The sequence below is a fragment of the Lampris incognitus genome, chromosome 19 (genome assembly GCF_029633865.1).
Source record: "Lampris incognitus isolate fLamInc1 chromosome 19, fLamInc1.hap2, whole genome shotgun sequence".
NCBI classification, from domain to species: Eukaryota; Metazoa; Chordata; class Actinopteri; order Lampriformes; family Lampridae; genus Lampris; species Lampris incognitus.
The window spans coordinates 5,110,509-5,124,192 of record NC_079229.1 but is presented as its reverse complement, the minus strand read 5'-3'; positions in this window follow the sequence as shown (position 1 = coordinate 5,124,192).

Genomic DNA, 13,684 nt, shown 5'->3' with positions numbered 1-13,684 from the left:
TCTCATGCCGCAGCCGTCGCCGCAGGATGGACGCTCGACTTCTCGTTTTTAAGTCTGCGCCGGTTCAACGACTCTCTGTTGATTTGACAGGGTGAGTATCGCCCAGCCAGCCGTGCGCCCCTGCCGGGTGATCTCCTCCGGCTGTTTCACGGGGTAACGAGAGTTGGTGTTATGGCCGGTTTTGCAACAGCAAAAAAACGTACCGACTTGAGTTAATGGCTCCGGTTACGTCATGTGTTGGGACAACGGTACACGCATTAAACCGAGCTGAAGTGCCCCCCCCTTCCAACCCAGGGTCCTTTTATCTGCAGAAATTATTCAATTTAGAAAAAGATGACATCATCCCTCCTGACCAGGGTAATGCATGAACAACTCCTAGGTAAGTGTAACTGCGTCAGGAATTAATTACGTCACACACGCACGCACGGGATACATTGTAGCCACTATCGAAACGCACCAATTGGCCGCTGAGAGGTCAATGTAGGCGGGCCTGTGACGCGCTACTATGTCCAATCAAGCGCGAGTCCGTAGCTGCGTTATATTGTTTTTTATGAACGCACACACTTTTACGTTACAAGATGCTCTGATTAAATATTGCTGCAAAACTGGACAAAAAAGGATAGCGGTCAACAGAAAGTAAAACTACTAATAAGACACGTTAGTCCCTAGCTAACGGGTGTGACCCTTTAGCCGAGCGGTTAGTGATGTCGCCTTGTGATGCAGTATGTTGCAAGTGTAGGTGCATATAAATAACACACAGAGTCGGGCTGTGTCGCTTAGTAACATGTATTCACCGGCTGTGCCCATAACGCAACTGAGGCATGTTACACAGGGCAAGTATACATCAATCAGTGCCCCCAGGGGGAGCTGTTGGCTGCATAACATAACCCTACAACACAGTACACCCCGTATCGAATCCCGCACCGGGCAAGACAATAACTGGTTACATAAACAAAAACTGAGTCGCCAGCAGGCGATATTAATTACCTCTACCCGGTGACGCGCACGCCCCACAACTACCATTGTGGACTGAGTGACAGGCGTTCAACCCATATATGCGTCCCTTGCTCCTACACACAGCTATAAACCCACTTGCACACCCGTGGCCCCCAAAGTGCACCCCACTGTCCCCGGAACCACTGTTTGTCATCTGTGTAAGTTATCTATTATTGTCTTTATGCAGGCTCAATAATGCAGGTAAGAAAATTAAAGAAAGTTGAATCAGTTCATCTGGACACAACGTTTATTGAGAGAAACGTGTCACTCATCTAAGTGACCTCTTCAGTCTCAACTGACTGCAGGTATCCCCACCCTTATAAACAATACAGTGGCATCATGACCGAAAACGAGGATCAGTTTCATATGCAAATTGCCGTCAGCATTAACTAGTTTCAATGGCAATGTGTACTATTCACAGAGGACTGGTGAATAGTTGCAATCACAGCATTGTAATATGGCGACAGATGTACTGTTAGCCCCCGGTGTTCAGGGATGGTCGTTCCCCTCTTCACACTGGTGAACTCTTTGACTCCCCTTTCAAACCAGCTCAAAGTAGGTTGAATGAGTTCATCTGGATACAGCGTTTATTAACAGATATGTTTCATCAACCAAGTGAGATCTTAAGTCTAAACTGACTGCAGTATCCCCACCTCAATGTCATATGCAAATATGGGTGTGGCCATTAACTAGCACTTCAAAGGCCATGTGCACTGTTCACAGAGGACTAGGGAATGTTGCAATCACAGTATTGTAAGATGGCGACCGATGTACTCTTAAGCCCCCCCTCAGTTCAGGGATGGTCATTCCCTCTTAACATAGATGGCCTCTTTGACTCCCTGTTCAAACCAATCTTCCTCCCAATCAAGGATGTGCACATCCTCATCCCTGAAATAGTGGCCACTGGCCTGTAGATGGGTGTAGTCTGCGGAGTCCTGGCCTGATGTGTTAGCTCTCCTGTGTTGTGCCATTCTTTTGGCCAGCGTCTGTTTAGTTTCCCTAATGTCACAGCATGCTGATGTGAAAATGTGCGAGGCAAAGCTGTCGTTTGTTCAGTTTGTTTTTACATTGAATTCCCTTGTTGTTTTCGTAGATGCTCAATTTGAAGATGATTGTGTGATGCCTCCGTCTGCAGCCGTCATATGGTCAACCATGTGAGACACTGTAGCAGATGAAAGCTTGTTCAAAATCGAAAGTGTTGCCACTCGTGATTATTGACTAACTCATTATTGACTTCCAATGCATGCCGAATCCTAAAACACCCATACAAATGAATGGAGATCCCATCACCACCACCGACTCTTTTAAATTCCTTGGAACATACATCAGCAATAACCTGAAATGGAAAATTAACACTTAACACATCATTGCAAAAGCTCAACAACAACTTTACTTTCTTAGGCAGCTTAAAAAATACCAGATCAAACATCAACTTCTCGTTCTGTTGTACTCAGCCATTATTGAGTCCATCATAACATCTTCTATTACAGTACGGTACGGCGGCATGGACAGTCAAACTGCAGCAGATTGTCAACAAGGCATCCAAAATCATCGACAACCCACTCCCCTCAGTTGAATCTCTACATACTAACCAGCCGGACTGTAAAGCGAGCAGGGAAGATCACCTCTGACCCCTCACATCCTGCTCATCACCTCTTCCAGCTCCTTCCCTCAGGGAGGCGCTACAGGTCACTGTCAACTAAGACTAAACGTTTCGCAAAAAGTTTTCCCCTAGCCATCAGGACTCTGAATTCCTCCCTGTACTCCCCTCCTCACACGCCATTGGCATAAATACCGCCATTCACCTGTTATGCCTGATATGTTTATTTCTGTTATTGTGTAACTGTATTGTTTGTGATAATATGTGGAGGGTCTGTTGTTGTCCATGTATGTATTGTGCTGCAGAGTGTAAAGTGTACCAAAAACAAATTCCACCGGCCTTGATTGTGTGGCTAATAAAATAATCTATCTATCTATAATGCATACTACCACATATATACATATTGTGCCTAAAGCTTCTGGTGGTATGATTTATTGGTTCCCCTTTTTTTATATCTATTGTGATGTGACTTTCTTAGACCATTCCTCTTGCGGCCCATGCTTTGCCTGAAAATGTCAAACTTGAATCCCCATTCATTTAAATCTCTTTTACCATGAATCCCCCCCCCTCTTTTGCTGTGGCTTAATGTGTACATTATTGATTTCTTAACAGAATTCAAACCTTGCCAGGAAACAAGATGTGGTCTGGGAGCATCACCAAATGTCAGTTAATGTGTTCTGTCATGTTCATTAATACAGAGTATTTCTGGACAAACACTATGATCTGCTGATGATAATGAATAGGTATCCTCAGTGTGCTTCTGATGTGTCACTGGAATTCAGAGAGAAACGGTATATACGCACATAGCCATAAAGGTGAAAATATTGTAATGAGAGTATGCCCCTAGTTGTAGTGATATAACAACCAATACTACCCCAAGTATTACTTCACTAGTCAGTGTGATTAAAGTTCACTGACCAAGAAAGGCCAAATCTTAATGCCACATGGAGATGCTTTTACTCATTGCTGAGATATGTCTAATATTGTTTCCCCTGTCTTAGTCTTCTGCTGTGTGCTTGGAGAAAGGTGAAAGGGCCAAGGCTTCCTTTGCCCTCAAGTGGCTTGAAGAGAATCTTGACATTCCACAGGTTAGCGTCTCCATTTGTGACTACTTGGGTGTCTGTTGAACATAAAGAAGAACCAAAAAAGTCTCAGATTATATCATTTAAACACATTTTGTGCAGTTTTTTTCCATGTAGAAAGCAGCTGAACGACATAGAGCTTTTGTTAAGTTAATAAAGTTATAATCACTGAATCCGCTCTCCGTTCCTCTTTCAAACTTGCATTGGAATAACCTAAAAAGGTTTTTTAAATGCGAAATTTAGGCTGTCAGATCTGACACAATCAATCCTGATATATTTGGTACTTTGGCAACATTTGCACAAGCAACACACATGTAACAACAAACAATTCTGTAGAACTTACAAGTCAAGCTGTCCGCAATCTGTAAAAAAGGGGGACATCTTCCACCCATTTCTCCTCAACTTCAGCTTCAGCCACCTGCTAGAAATGGTCCAGATATACATATGCCCCTTTTCCACTGCATGATACTGGCTCAACTCGACTCTACTCTTCAACTCTACTCACTTTACTTTTTGGGATTTCGTTGTCCACTGCAGATGGTATCCCCTCACGATGAAGCCCTGCTGGTCATTTGTGGGCGGGTTGACTAGTTTTTATTTTTTATTTTTTTATATTTGAATAAATATATTTATTTAGATTTTATTTATATTTATAGTGGTATTTTCATGTCACCTTTTAGTATCGGCTCAGCTCACTTGGAACCTCAACGGAGGTTGTACCAAAAAAAGTACCTGGTACCAGGTACCACCCCTAACTTTTGCCCAATGGAAAACCAAAAACAGCGAGTTGAGTCAAGCCGGTACCATGCAGTGGAAAAGGGGCGTTAGATGCTTTTCAGGGGGAGAAGCCCTCTGACTTCCTGCTCCAGGTAGGGGATTTGTCCTCCACATCTGACCCACAGGTCACTTTTCTGGGCAACAACACACTTTAGTACTCCGTCCATTTTGTGTCCCGGCCAGCAGCACACTGCATCAGCTCACCCTCTCCATACTCAGCTGTGTGTATGCCAGATGTATGCATAAAAATGTGACATAGCTTGCTGGTGTCCTGTGAGGGATAAGAGGTATTGAAAATAGAACCCAGCTAGTGTATTACCAGAGACTTTTGGAAAAGAATCTTAATTGTTATCATTAGTCAAGTATTAAAAAACAATCTTGTTCTGTTACATAAACCGGTGAGACTTGATGTGCATTTTGTAAATAAAAATGGTAGATTATCTGGAGTGTTACTGTGTTCCACATTGCATTCCATTCAATTCAAAATAACGGAAGCCGCTGGGAATGGGCAAGCATTTAAAGGCATGAGTTGTCTATTTTTCATGAGCGGGCAAGAACTCATTGGGGGGAAAAACCCCCAATCATTCAGGAATCTATTAAATAATCGTCTGAATTATCAACCGGATATATTGTTTTGCTTGGGCAGGATTTAACATCTGGATGCAAACTAAGAAGTTAAGCTTTTTTGGCATCGTTTTAGGGCAGTACATTGTTGAAGAAGACCAATACTTTTCACTTGTTACCCGCTATCATTGATCATGTAGTGTGATGATTAATAGTTTCAAACGTACCAAACTCAACCCCGGATCCTGTCTTGTACATTTGACCTCTGAATTCCAGGTAAAATAATGGGGATCTGCTGAGCTTGTGTAGGACCAAATGTATTTATGAGTAAATACTGATGTAGTTATGTAGCAGTGGCCTTGAATTGAAAAGTGATTTCCCCAGGGTAAACAAGTACATTGTATCAGGGATTTTTTTTTAAAATTTAGTAAATCTTAAGCCCCAAGTTAGCTTGCATGTTAAGCTGTTAAGCTATGCCATCTTCCTTTTCAAATAATGATACACTGACGGGGTCAAGGTGCTGATCTGGCTTTAGCAGTCATAGCTAATTGAGAACTTGTCATCATCACATTAGCAGGAAGGGCAAACTGCACCATTTATCAGAGCCCTCCTCAGGGTACGAGACTTGCTTATTCATGAAAATTTTCCGCCATGATTTACAGAGCTGACCCACTGGCCAAGGTTATATTGAGATTGGCGTTGTAATGGCAGGCTATGAGAATGAAACTACTGTACAGATCTGATCCAACCAAACCAGCTACAGTGCTAAAAGTAAGCTGAGAGTAGGGTAAAGTAACTAGGTGAAATTAAGTCATGGTTAACATATGTTTGTTTTTGTATCTAAATCTATTCCATCAGGCCGCAACTAAGGTGGCCCTGTCATCTCCGGAGGTGAGGAACGACTCGGTGGCACAGGAGGAGTCTGTCACAGAGACAACGAACAAATCCACAGAGGATTCAGGGCAGTAAGGAACCAGCTCTTACTCTATGACCAGATGACAAGAGAAAATTTTTTTTCCAGACCAAGGCCACTTATATGCATTAAGATCTCATAACTTATCACTCTGTTCTGTCTATTTCATGAATGCACATGTTCTGTTATTAACAAGACATTAGACCAGATGCAGCAACATTCTCTTAAATTTCTCTTATATTTTCTCTTAATATTCTGTTAAGAGAAAAAACAAGAAGTCAACTCCAGATGTACCAAATGTTCTAAATCTGAACTTACCCTGGAAGAGATGGGCTTCATCAATTCCACTTGATCATAAATTGGAGGTGTGTGGCCGATTGTTTATTAGCATAGATAACACCCCCTAAGGTTTACTACGCACGCGTCGGTGTCGGCATTATGTTTTACTGCTGTCATAAACTGATGTTTTTATCTAGTTTTAAGCCTCAAAATTATGTTACTTTTAGCAACTTTTAATTAAGTTTATGGTTTACCTTCACTACTTCCTGGATTTTATTGGATCAACAATTGTTGCACGGACTTGATCGCACTGGAGTCCCCGACTTCGTAGTGCTTTCACTGTGTGGCAAAAACTGTATGGACTCAGCCCTCTGCCGTAGCCGTAATCGGTGATTTTATTTTAAATTATTTATACATCCTCAATTTGTTCCCATTGTCAGTATTCAGGCCTTGGGAAAAATGCCTCCCCTCTCTTCACCCTCCACTGAATGCACCAGCTGTGCCACGTTCAGCTGGAAAATCAGAGCTTGAAAAAAGAATCTCTTTGCTCTACCAAATACAAGAGAATGGAAAAAGTTATTGACACTTTGATTGCTGCTTCCCAAGCTGATGTTGCGCAAATGGCTGACGATCAGAACAAGGGTCATGAAACGCGCTGCAAAGTGGCTTTCAGAGATAATGAGCCCCACACCGATGGCTATGCAGACACTACTCCCTGGTCCGGCCTGAACCCGCTTGAGACCAACGCCAGGGTAAAAGAAGAGTCAGACAACAAGCACGATTCCACTAATGTCTCAACAGAGGTTTGACTGGAGAACAGGTTTATTATACTGGATGAGCTGCTTGTCAGTGAGCACAATGGTAATGCCACAGTTAGCCCATGGCTTGCTTCCTGCTCGACATCTAACCACCAGTCATCCCGGGCCAAAGTGGTGTTCCACAGTCATAAGAGACTCAGACGGAACTGCTTCTCCCCTCGCCTAAGGCTCTCCAACTGCTGTGCAACACTGTCTGACTACACCCCAGTCAACCCCAACCGATGCTCCTGTTCCGAATCTCTCTTCTACAACGATGTGTGCCAACACCGCAGCTCCCACACTTCTTGTGGCAGCAATGTTCAGGTGACCTGCCGCTCCACTGCAAAGCCAAATCATCAGCCCTCATCCCAGCCAATGACTTCCCCTCATAACACTCGAGAGAGGCCGTGCTCAGAAATGGAAGTCTTCCTTGTCCCGAGTTGGCAGGGAATCCCACTTGCAGGTCTGTTGTCACTGCCTCGTCACAACACTTGCCAGCTCAGAACCCCTTCATCAGCCAGCGACATAACACAGCCTGCGGAAACAGACTATGCTCTCTCCAGCCCTGAGAACCCACAGCCATCAGCTCCTCATTCCCTCTTCTTTCCAACTACATTAATAGTGGGGGATACCACAATTGGGAAAATCCGTTTCTTTAATGCAGCTGCACACTGTTTCTCTGGAGCCACCGTCCCTGTCATCCTGTCTAAGCTCCCGGGGCTGTTTAACTTGCTCCCATCTTCTACCAACCGCGTGATAGTGCATGTGGGGACTAACAATGCAGCTTGTCAGCAGTCTGAATTTACCAAAAAGGGTTTCATTGACCTTTTCATCTTTTGAAGTACGTGCAGAAAGTCTTGTTTTTATCTCAGGCTCTATTCCGACACTGGCCCGTGGAGTGGGCATTTCAGTAGAATCCTAAGCCTGCACACATGGCTCATCTCCACCTGCAGAGCTCACAATATTGGTTTTATTGATAATTTTAATCTGTTTTTGGGATCGTCTCTCCATCTTCAGAGCTGACAGTCCACCCAAACAGGCTGGGTAGCCGGATGCTAGCGGCCAACCAGCAGTACACAGTACAGTCCTCTCCATGTGACTGACATGTTTACATCCCACTCTTCCCTCCTGAATCCTCCGCTTCCGCCTGTGATGGCACGCGAAGGTGCTGTCCGCCCGCTGCCTCCCTCCGCTGGCCTCATCTGGCCTTTTACCCTCTCACCAGGAATTTTCCCCGTACAGACTATTATTAGGCACCGTGCCTCTCATCCACACAACATATCTAATAGCAGAAACAACAACGACCGAATATCTTTAGAAAAAATCTGCAATTTACATCCTGTTTGTTGTACTCTGATTGGTTTTAATTCTGATTTGACACCAAACAATTTTAGCCTCTTGAATGTGAGCTTTCTGGGTAATAACTCCTTTATCATTAATGATGTTATTGTTTCTAATAATATGGACTTTTTATGATTACTGAGACATGGCTGTCCCCAGGGGACACTGTTCCCGTGATTGAGGCTAGCCCGCCTGATTTTGCATATTTTTCCATTCCCAGGCCTTCTGGTAGAAGGGGTGGCCTAGCTGTTTTTTATAAGTTAAGTCTTAAGTGCCATCCTGTTACTTTTGGTAATTTTATCTCATTTGAGGTTTTATGTTTTTTAATTACTGACCCTCCCCCTTTACTCTGCATCTTAATTTAATTTATAGGCCCCCTAATTCAGTCATTTTTATCTCCGTTTTGTGACCTTTTATCTATTGTCATGAAAGGGTGCTTATTCTTGGCGATTTTAATATTCATGGGTGTTGTCCTTCCCATTCCGTCACCTCACATTTTTTGGATCTTAAATTCTTTTAACCTCATTCAATCTGTTAAAGGGGCCACACATTCCAAGGCCACATCTTAGACCCAGTAGTCTCATCTGGTTTCTCTCTTGAATATCTCAATCTGGTGGATATGCTTGTACCTGACCATGAAGTTGTCATTTTCAAAGTCCCACTACAACTCGCTACTCCTAGTCACTATCCTAAAACATGCTCTCGCATTCTCAACACTGGCTCTGCAGTTAAATTCTATGATGCTTTTAATTCTTCATCCTTTAATCCCTCTTTATCCCCCCTCAATCCAGATGCATTATTGAATTAATTCAATGATCCGTGCCTATCCATCCTTGACCAAATGGCACCATTTAAAACTAGGAAACAAAAGTCAAATAACTTCCCCTGGCTGAATGATTACACTCATGCCCTTAGAAGACTCTGTAGAAAAACAGATCAACATGGAAGGTAAACAAGTCCGAATTATTACATAACACCCTTAAAAACCAAATGTTAATTTACCAGAAGGCAGTTAAGGATGCGAGATCAGTGTATTTCTTTCAACTAATATCAAGAAATAACAACAATCCTAAAGTTCTCTTCAGGATAATTGATTCTGTTATTAATGGTCCCTCCACTTTTCTTTTTGAACCTGATATCGAGTTGGCTGAAAAATTTCTCACTGATTTTGTAAATAAGGTGGAGAATATTAGGTCCCAAATCCAGCCAGGCTCTTGCATTAGTTCCATTCCCCAAGTTAATTCTGCCTCTTTCATCCAGTTTCAACAATTGCAGTGTCAGTGTTGGAGAGTACAGTCTCCAGTGTGAGCCCCTCCTCCTGCATCCTATCATTCCCACTAAGCTGCTCAAGGAGGTATTTTCTACTATCAGCCCCATTATTCTTTAATTCTTTAATTCTCTGGCTTCTGATTCTTTTCCAGACAGTTTTAAACGTGCCATCATTCACCCATTGCTGAAGAAACCTAATTTAGATCCCCTGTCTCGAAGTAACTACAGGCCAATCTCCAAACTGTCTTTTCTATCTAAGGTTCTGGAGAGAGTAATTTCTTCCCAGTTGATTTCTTTTATGAACCCTAAGACTGTTTTTAATAGTTTCCAGTCTGGTTTTAGATCACTTCATAGTACTGAGACAGTCAAGTCAATTTGATTTGTATGGCCCAATATATTTGCCTCAAGGGGCTTTACAGCAACACAACATCCTGTCCTTAGACCCTTGCGTCGGATAAGGAACAACTCCTAGAGACCGCTCTAGTTAAGGTCACTAATGACCTACTGCTGACTGCAGAGGGGACTTCTCGAGTTCTTTTAGGCTCAAGTGCTGCCTTTGACACGGTTGATCACAACATCCTCTTACATCTCTTAGAGACTTGGGTTGGCATCATGGGCTCGGCTCTTAGCTTATTACGCTCTTACCTCACCAACAGAACTTTTTCTGTTGTTCTGAATAGCTCTGCCTCTTCGGTGGCTCAGTTGAGTTGTGTCCCTCAAGGCTCAGTTCTTGGTCCCCTTCTCTTTGCTATATACATGCTGCCACTTGGCTTCAGCTGATTTTATAGTTTCTATCGGTCCCCGGTGCGGGCAAAGCACCAATGGCGGTTGTTGTGAACCCAGACCTCAACCGATCCAGTATGATCTACTCAATCCACATAAGGATTTGGCAAAATTATACGTGGGATGCCCTTCCTGACACAACCACAAACCCTATGGATGGGGGCACAGGTTAAAGTGCTGGATGCCAGAGGGTCCGCAGGGGTGTAGCGGTCTAAGCATCGGCTTTGTGTCGATGCAGCAGTAAAGGTCTTCTTTTACAGCTAACATCAACTATTTCCTTCCTGTACATTTTGAAAGGTGACATCGTCAAATCCACCTTGATGTCTTGGCTCCAAGTGTAGGAGTAGCATTTTTTCTTGCCTCCGCCTGGGTATTCTGTGTCCCATATGTCCACCCCCATCAGTCTCCAGTGAGGCAAGAGGGTGCAGAGACACAGGGACAGATGCTAAAACAGTCACTGTATTGTAGAACTGAAAAGAACAAGAGAGCGAGAGAGAGCAGTCATCACTGAGTGATGGGCCAAACTGACTGACCACAGACAGAAAGAGATCCCTCCGGTCGCTGAACTGATCCCACTGATATTCTCCCATGCTGACACACCCCAGTCCTAAGGCTTTAAGTGGCTATAGCCTCATGGCATCTCCCATCAACACTGGTCCATTCCCTAAAAAGTGGATGTTGGGGTTCAAATAAGGAAAATCAATGAGAACATGGTATCGCATGAAAACAAGTCCTCGCAAAATGGGTTACATCATATCAGTGATCAGTTGTGGTCCACGTATCCTTTTTCAGCGTATATGACCTGACCAATATAAATTAACTCCTTAATCAGAGATTTATGCGCCTGGTCATGAAACTGTCTTTTGTATGAAGAGATCCCATATATCAGTTGCAGAGTCTTTGGTATTCTCCAAAGTGACAGTTAGCATTTGTCATGAACAAATGTAAAAGTGTGGGTTCAAGATGGTTATTCTTGTTTTAGTTTTGCATTTGTTAGTTAATATTTTCTCTTTAAAAAAAGAGTTTATCTTAACTTTCTTTTTGAGACTCCCTCTCTGTACTCATACTTGCGGTTCAAGGTTTTTCTTTCACCCGTGTTTGTAGAAATCATGTCTCCATGTTAGTTTAGAGAAATCCTTCAATTTGACAGGTAGAGTTGAGATACAAGGGACCTGGATTGATCGGCTATGTTCCCTCGAGATTATGTTTGTGTGGATGCTGAAATTAATTTGTGAGCTAACAGCTAAAGGACTGTGCTGTCTTACTGTCTCACAACGGCATTATCATTTTTGATATCGTACAGAGCAGAAAGGTTGTGTCTTTATTTTCTCTGAGAGAATGGGTATTGTCTGTGTCACTCATTTGTGCTTACCAAACGTTGCCCCCCACCCCCCCATCTCCCACCTTCTTTAAATGCATATGGCTACGTTGCTTCTTCCCTTGTCTCTTGTGTATTCTGCCTCTTATTTTGGCATTTTGTTTTGTTTCTGACTCTTTGCTGTTCAGTTTTGATGGACGTTTTCATTAGACACATTCTGTGCTACAGACTGTTTCTGTACAAAGCAACATCTTTGTATGCATGTAGTAGTCTGAACAATTAATGTGACCGCAGAACACTCTGTTATGCTACATGTATGTCGACATTTCTGTAGAGCATTGTTCCCCACCAAGTCTATTAGCCTATACGGGATAACAACTATAATTCCTGGGCGTCCCGGTAGCGTAGCGGTCTGTTCCGTTGCCTGCCAACACGGGGATCGCCGGATCGAATCCCCGTGTTACCTCCGGCCTGGTCGGGCGTCCCTACAGACACAACCGGCCGTGTCTGTGGGTGGGAAGCCGGATGTGGGTATATGTCCTGGTCGCTGCATTAGCGCCTCCTCTGGTCGGCCGGTCGGTCGGTCGGGGCGCCTGTTTGAAGGGGAGGGGAATAGCGTGATCCTCCTACGTGCTACGTCCCCCCCACCGAAATTCCTCACGGTCAGGCGCAAAGAAGCGGCTGGCGACTCCACATGTATTGTAGGAGACATGTGGTAGGTAGTCTGCAGCCCTCCCCGGATTGGCAGAGGGGGTGGAGCAGAGATCGAGACAGCTCGGAAGAGTGGGGTAATTGATCGAGTACGTCTGGGGAGGGGGGCAAATGTATACGTAGCTCCTGTGTGTGTGTGTGACCCAATTTTCCCTCGGGAATGAATAAAGTATTCTGATATTCTATTTTCTTGGGTGTGTTTCCTCATAGCAAGGATTCATTGTATCAAATGACACAAACATCTGAGTTTATAAATTAGCACTAATTAAAAACGATATTGAATTCGCTAAGCTATTTCCCTCACCCACTGTGCAGACCACTGTGACCGGGACCCGTGGATTAAACAGTTTATAGTTAAAGGGGGAATGTATTTTAATCCATCCAACGGACACAACTGATGGACTTTTTTCCCCCACTTCTGCAGTTCAAAGTAGTTGAATCTTAAAACCAGAAATCCTGCAAGAATTCTGCAGAAATTCTTCCAATAAAATGGGCATATAACTTTTGAGCTGCTCTGACAAATATTGGTTGAACGCTTTTCTGGACGAAAGGATGCCTGTTTTAAATGTCATAAAGTTTATTCTCTACAATGTGCTTGACACTGTACAAAACTTGTCTGAAGAAAGGGGAACACGTGACATGGGTAGTGTAAACTACTAATAAGACACGTTAGCCCCCTAGCTAACGAGTCTGACCCTTTAGCCGAGCGGTTAGTGACATCGCCTTGTGGTGCAGTACACCCGTATCGAATCCCGCACCGGGCAAGAAAATAACCGCTTACAGTGTTATACAGGCCCACTGTATCAGTGTGATTCGCAAAAGACGGTTAGCTAATGTGCCTAAAATTGTGGAAGAACGGATTTAGTTTTACCTCACATGTTGACACAAGTCCGTTGATCTAAATTCATCTAATCTAGATATGTTTATCTTTTAATTTATCTGTTCCTGTCTTTCGTTCTCTCAATGTCACGCACCGTCTCTGCCCCTCCACAATGCCAGGGGACGCTGTGGGGAGTGCCGAGCGACGTCAGGAGACTCGCGCGTAAATCGTATTTAGGTCGGAAGTAAAGTTTATGAACAAAAGGGGGGGGAGTAAGTCGGACGTTGAGAGCGCTCGGCGTTGTTTTGGTGCAATGGAAGCAGAGAATGGTGGCGAAGCCGCCGAGCGGACGGTGACATGTTTATCTTTTAATTTATCTGTTCCTCTCTTTCGTTCTCTCAATGTCACGCACCGTCTCTGCCCCTCCACAACGC